At 37.7% G+C, this 6,545-nt stretch overlaps 1 long non-coding RNA gene across 1 annotated transcript; it reads right to left on the bottom strand.

The window, feature by feature from the left end:
- Window positions 1-683: 683 nt before the first annotated feature.
- On the bottom strand, window positions 684-6,283 carry LOC144015484 (uncharacterized). Its single transcript, XR_013282731.1, has 5 exons — window positions 5,951-6,283; window positions 2,707-5,109; window positions 1,788-1,856; window positions 1,062-1,212; window positions 684-945 (listed from the first exon to the last, which is right to left on the bottom strand). It is a non-coding gene; the product is annotated as an uncharacterized LOC144015484 (long non-coding RNA).
- Between the last annotated feature and the right edge of the window lie 262 nt (window positions 6,284-6,545).

Here is a 6,545-nt window from a genome sequence, read left to right as displayed (position 1 = left end):
CCCATCCACACTCTAAAAAGAGAATTGTTTAACCAATTAAAGATTACAAATTGAACTGTTGACTAATTAAAAAAAAATGCTTCAATTGTTAACGTATTACTGAATTAAGTTAGTCCAAAAAGAATATATTAAGTTTAATTGATTATGAGTTCATTAAATTTAATACTTTGAATTAGTCATTTTTTTAGATTAATATATTTAATTTAATGAACTCATAACTAATTAAACTTAATATTCACTTTGGACTAACTTCAATTGAGTGTTACCAGTTGAAACAATTTTTTAAGTTGGTCAACAATTCAATTCATAATCTTAAATTCGTTAAACAATTCTGTTTTAAGAGTGCAGTCTTTTTTTAGTATTTCTGAAATACTGAAACATGACACTCCAGATTGCCGTTAAAAATTTAGATAAAGCCGTCTTCATTAGAACAGTCTGATTTGTTGCAGTTGTTGAATGGATTTAAAAGTGCTAAAATGGCAAGTGGTCCCTTGCTTTGATATTATTGATATTAATAAAATACTCTTGAGTAGTATTTTTCAGCATTTCAGAAACACCAGTGAAAAATGCAGCAATACATACAGTAAACACTAGTTAGCGCAACACAAGACCAGATATCTGTGTATGTACATGAATGTTTCTGTGACGATTAAAAATATACAAGTACATGAATACACCAAAAGTGAAGAAAGGTGATCAATTTATTACTAAACACAGCAACAACAGGAGCTAATTTATTACTTAAAACATCCACAACAAGTTACTGTTCAACAATGCAACAAAACATGCTAATTTACAGACAAACCCCAATTTAACTGTCACTCAATCTGAGTCGCCGTTTTTTCGCCCCTTCTCTGTCTGCTGCGAGCTGCAACCATCTCTTCATATGGCTCTCTGTTTCGTGTTGTGAGGCTGTTGTTATGAGGGGGCTCTTTCTGACAGCATCTGAAATAGACAACCATTTAATAAAGAAACATCTTGTTAGTCCAATGCAAATACAATGTGTCAAAATTATTTGACCCTGCAGAAATTTAAACAGATTGAAAAATCTGAATATTTACCAATTAGGACAGCCTTTAATTGAAGAGATGACATTGATGTTTTCGCATTTACTCCTCTCCAATTCGTCTCCAGGCTGTTTGAGATCGTCTGCTTCATTAAACGCCACACTGTCTTTCACGTCACATCCCCGATAACACTCAAGTGGTTTATCTAAAAGGATAAAGTAGTTTATTTGAGTGTCAGAAGACAAAATTATTAGGTTGAGAGAGTTAAGTCAAGGGTACCGCAACATACTGTATATTATTATCTGAAATTTGGGTCAATGTGGCCAGAAAGCTAAAAAATTGTGAATTGCTAAAAATTATATATAGGACGGTACGTAAATATGTTTGAGTAAGTTAAGTGTATATGTGCATGTGCTGGATTTGTTACTAGGGCTGGATGATTATGGAAAATGATCATCTATTTCTGATTGAGATTGAAATCCCAATTAATAAAATAATTATTCATCAATTTCTTTTTGTCAAGTACAACAACCTAACCTTATAAATATATGAAATTACAGCTTCTTGCAATTTCATTAATTTCAAACATAACCATCATTACCATCTTTACTATCGTATTTATTTTATTTTTTGTGCTATGTCATATGGAAATGTGTGTTAGTATGATAAAAACAAAAAAGTCCTTGGATCAAGTATTTGTATCCTTCAATTTTGAGGAAAATCCTCTTAAATACCACAATACATACCCTTTAAAATTACATGTAACAAAGAATCACTTACAGGTTGTAGTTAAGAATTCTTGAGTCCTTGTTGATGTGTGCATTGGCTGGGACCATGGGTTAGGATTATCTTGAAAGAAATAGAATTTTAGATTTTAGCATAAAAATAATTTTTAAAAATGACATAAAAAAAACATGGGCAAATGATTTTTAAAAAATGAATTAAATGAACAGGAAACATATTTATGACATAACCAATATGAAAACGCGATGCCATAAATTCAAAATAGAAATTTCCTTAAAAATGTTTTGTGATTGGGCTAGTATAGGCCATCTAAAAATCACACAATATAGCAGCCATCCATACATTATCTGAACTCCTTATCATCCCTGATGTCTTTGGGCTAGTTTCCATACAAAATACCTTGCAAATTAATCTCCTAATGTTATGCAGAATTCATGTGACTTCACATTTTTCCGCAACTGTCCCACCTCACCTCAATTTACTCCGCAAACTCACATATGGGCCACAGGCGATGTATCGCCTGTGGCCCGTATTGTCACTCACGTAGGTTACAGAAGTGCACCTGCGGCTGCCCGCCAATTGAAATAGCTTGCACAAGTTAGAACATTTGAAATATGATTTACAAATCTCTAGAGTTCTAGGCAGTTTGTCCCATTAAGCTACATTTCGATAGTTTTGTAAGTGCTTGATTTAATCACGGTGTGGTCTAGTGAAGGGAATGGCGTTTTTGTTTTTTTGTTTTTTGGTTGGGGTGGATAATCCCAACAGAGGAACTTCGGTATCTTATTCATTACTCTAGCTAGCTAGCTAACTAGCTAGCTAACTTTACCACACCGGAACAGATGCTATTTTAGCTCACACAAAAAAAGTGTTCAACCACACGCCCGTATTTCACAAACATCCGTGACAAAATTTCAATGTTATGAAATAAAACAAAATGTGAAAACACGCTTACCTAATAGCGACCCACTTCAACGTGGTCCAGTAGTCAAGTGGATGGCGGTTTCTTTTATTTATTTATTTTTTTAACAGGAAGGTTGAGAGAGGAGTGCTCGGTGTCGCGAGCAATACAGCGTGTCCTGCACGGGCAGTCAATGAAACGTTAAATAAGTAAGACTAGTAAAAGAAAACTCCGTCCCAAAACTACAACAACAAAACAAACAAGTGACTTACCGCAGTCGGTTTCCTCGTGGCTCCAAAAGAATAGTTGTGTGACTACTATCCTGACTTGTCGTCAAAACGCCGCACAAAAATGAATGTGTTAAATTGAATTTAGCCGCCGGCGACGTCACTTCTGGATCCAGCGAGTAAACGCCAACCGCATCCAGCGCCGCAGCGCATACGAGTAGTACCTGTACTCCAAAGACCAACATCCCTTGCCATGGAGCATGCGCATATGCCGCCTGCTTTTTTTTTTTTTTTTTTGTAGTGGCGGGCTGGTGGATGAATGTCTGTTCTGGCCCGGCAACGGCATCATACTTGTGTATCGTCACAAGAAGAAAAACCTGTGGGCCGAAACTCACATCATGGTCATGGGCCATGAACAGTATAAATACCCTTGGCCCAGTAACAACTTGACTTGAGGATTATAAATATGTGGTACCCTCATCTGGGCCGAGTTTGGAGTATACACAGTTAATCTGTCCGGCTGTCAGCCGACACTGGCGGTAGACAGCCAGAATCGGCCCAGAACTGACTGCTATCTGGGTCACGATACGATATTATCACGATTTTGTGGGGAGGTTGGCGATATTTAAAAAAGGTCACAATATTGTAAAAAAATAAGCTCCTACTAAAAAAAAAAAAGCACAATATTGTGCTTTTGTACATAACAGCAATACATAAACTACCTTCAATCTCTAATAACACTTAATATTGAGGCACTTAATTGCTAATCCAAGCCCACATTGAGTTCCTCCACATATTGACTCACTTCAAAGGATTTTACAATCCCCTTCATCTGGCAATTAGTGTATTTTAAACAGAGAAGGGCCAAAACATACCTAATGAAAATTAAACTGCACTAAAAAACTAGCCACCAGAGGGTGCTAGAACTGCACAAATGGAAATCAACCCCGACTTTTTTTTAACACGTGTAGCTTTTAAATATCGTGAACATGACGACGACGATATTGTGGCAGTTTTAATATCACGATATCACGATATTGCCGGTATCGTTACATCCCTAGTAGTATTACACAAGCGCACAGTGTGGATACAATTACCCGGTTGTCTTCTCACCAAGGGCCACATACCAAAAGAGAAAAACTGGAGCTCATTGTTCTCCATTGTTGTTTGTCTGCATGTCTGACTGCGCTATATGGGGCGTGGTTTTTACAGTTTCCATGAATATTCCGATACTTCTTTAAATGGAAAACCAAGGTGAGTAGTGACTCAAGGTGAGTAAGTGAACTGAAAAGCTGCATCAGTGAGTGCTTTGCAACAATGCCGTGACATCATTACTTTGTCACTTTTTTGATTTCGCCTTTCAGCTTTCTCCGTAAACTGTAACGAACTGCTATTACGCAAGGTTAAAACAATAGCTTGACCCACGAACTAATTAGATTTTCGTTACATGCTGTCCTTTCTTGCCTTGCCGCCGACTGTTTGTTGTACCTCGCGTGTGTTCTATGACGGCGACTGTTGTCATCTGCCCAGTGCATGAGTCAGCATTTGAGGCTTAGTTGTGCACATTCATACGAGTTCATCAAATATTTGAATGACCGAACCCCCCCTTTGAAGCCGCCATGTGTTTGCCTGGGTGAGTCATCGCCCCGGTAGCCGTCAGTTGCACGTTCAGCACCAGACTCCGCCCGGTGTTCTGCGTGGTGACATTTCGGGCCCGCGCTGGCTCCCTCTCATCAAGTATGCAGTCAGAGTCGGCGCTGCAGCAGAGTTGCCTAATAGAGGAATCAGGAGCGAGTGCGAGAGAAAGACTCCAAAGACGTCATCGCGCGGGCTCGCGACCAGCCTCACGTCTTCATCTGTGCACTCGCCAATTAACTCCCTTTCACTCACACGCGTCGAGCTCGGCACGTTTTTTCCTTTTCACTCGGATCCCACCAGCTAAATTCCTTCGCCATTCAGCGAGGGAGCCGTTCACATACCTCGCACGCCACCAAATTGAACGTCAATCAGACCTCGCACTGAATGAGTGGCTGCTCCGCTCACGTGACGGGTATTCTCAAAGAAGCTGATGTTTTATTGCGGGGGTGTCCGCAGCTTTTAATTTGCTGAAAGGTCACAAATATTTATTTTCCTTAAAGGTGAAGATTTGATGGTGTTGAGAGGGAAGCCTGGCATCTCTCTCAGCCCACCTGCGACAGGTGTGGCTCTTTTTCCCCTCTTCTATGGCTCCCTGTGGATTTCGTTAAAAAAAATAAAAAATAAAAAATTACAAGTAAAAATAAAATACATACAAGTATTACAAGTTTTCAAGTAATAAAAATACAAGTATTTTTGGATACAATGTTCTCTAAATATTTTCAAGATTAAATAAAAAAATAAAATGTCAGTGGCTAAATTTTTAAATAGTCAGAAAGAGAGGTGAAAAGTAGATGAAAAGGTTTTAAAAATTATGTAAAAATGTAAAAAAATGACCATAAAATGTCCAAAAAGGCAGAAAAAAAGCAGAAAATTAGCACAAAAAAAAAGTCTTCATGAAATTGCAAAACAAATGTCAGAATTGAATAATAAGGGTAGAAAAGAAAATGTTCAAAAAGTAACAACAAAAGTCCAAAAACAAAAAAAGAAGAATGGCCAAAATTTCCATAAAATGTCTTTGGAATTGCATAAATAAATAAATAAATAAATAAATAAATTCATTAATTAATTAAATGTAAAAAAAAAAATTATTTTAAAAAGGCAGAAATGAAAACATTCATAAGTAACTAGAAAATGTCCGAAAACAAAATTATAAATCCGGAAAATGTCAGAAAATTTATCGCAAAAAAACTGAAAAAAAGAGCCCCCCCCCCAAAAAAGCCGGAAAATGTCGAAAAAAGGAAGAAGAGAGGCATAAAATTATCACATGTCAATAAAATTTGAAGAAAACAAAACAAACAAACAAAAAAAAAACAGGAATTTAACAGAAAAGCAGAAAAGTCTAAAAATGTATGAAACATTATGAACAACAACAAGAACAACAACCAACTCTAAATACGAATGTCAGTGAGAACAGACATAATTGTTTATCTCACCATGCGGTTCTCTGGCTGTATGATCCATTTCACACTCTCTAGGCCAGTCAGAGCCAGGCTGTGATGCAACACTCCCATATCCATTGAGAGATGACAAAAGTAAATCACAAATGATAAAGAATTGTTTTCTCTGAAGTGCCCAATAAGCCGTGGCAAGGTTGGGATGACTCAAGCTCGTCAAAGAAAGACGGAAAGTAGCGATAAGGCATTGGCAATATTGCAAGCGGACCAGCGGAGGGAATAAAACACGCACCATTAATCACCGTCCTCATCTCAGCAGCCTGTCTCAGAGGCTGACTCACTTTTTATTAGCAGCTCCACTGCTGTCAGCTGCTCGCTGGCACTGGCTGCAAAACGCAGGATCATGTCAGTACAGACTTACTGTACTGTTTTGGACCACCTGTCGGTTAGTGCGGCTTCCAAATGGACTTTAATGCTTTAGTCTGAAATCATGACAACAAAATGAAGTGTAGCAGGATTTGATGCGATTTTGCAAATATTAGGCTAACGTGCAAATTTGTGAACCCGCATGGAAGATTATTCTCAAAGGTGTTTGTTAAGTCACATTAGCACCAAGTGGTACAGTTCCGTTCAC

Source organism: Festucalex cinctus, chromosome 1 (genome assembly GCF_051991245.1).
Source record: "Festucalex cinctus isolate MCC-2025b chromosome 1, RoL_Fcin_1.0, whole genome shotgun sequence".
In the NCBI taxonomy this organism is placed as follows: Eukaryota; Metazoa; Chordata; class Actinopteri; order Syngnathiformes; family Syngnathidae; genus Festucalex; species Festucalex cinctus.
The sequence above is the reverse complement of the archived record's forward strand: the minus strand, read 5'-3'. Positions and strand labels throughout refer to the sequence as shown.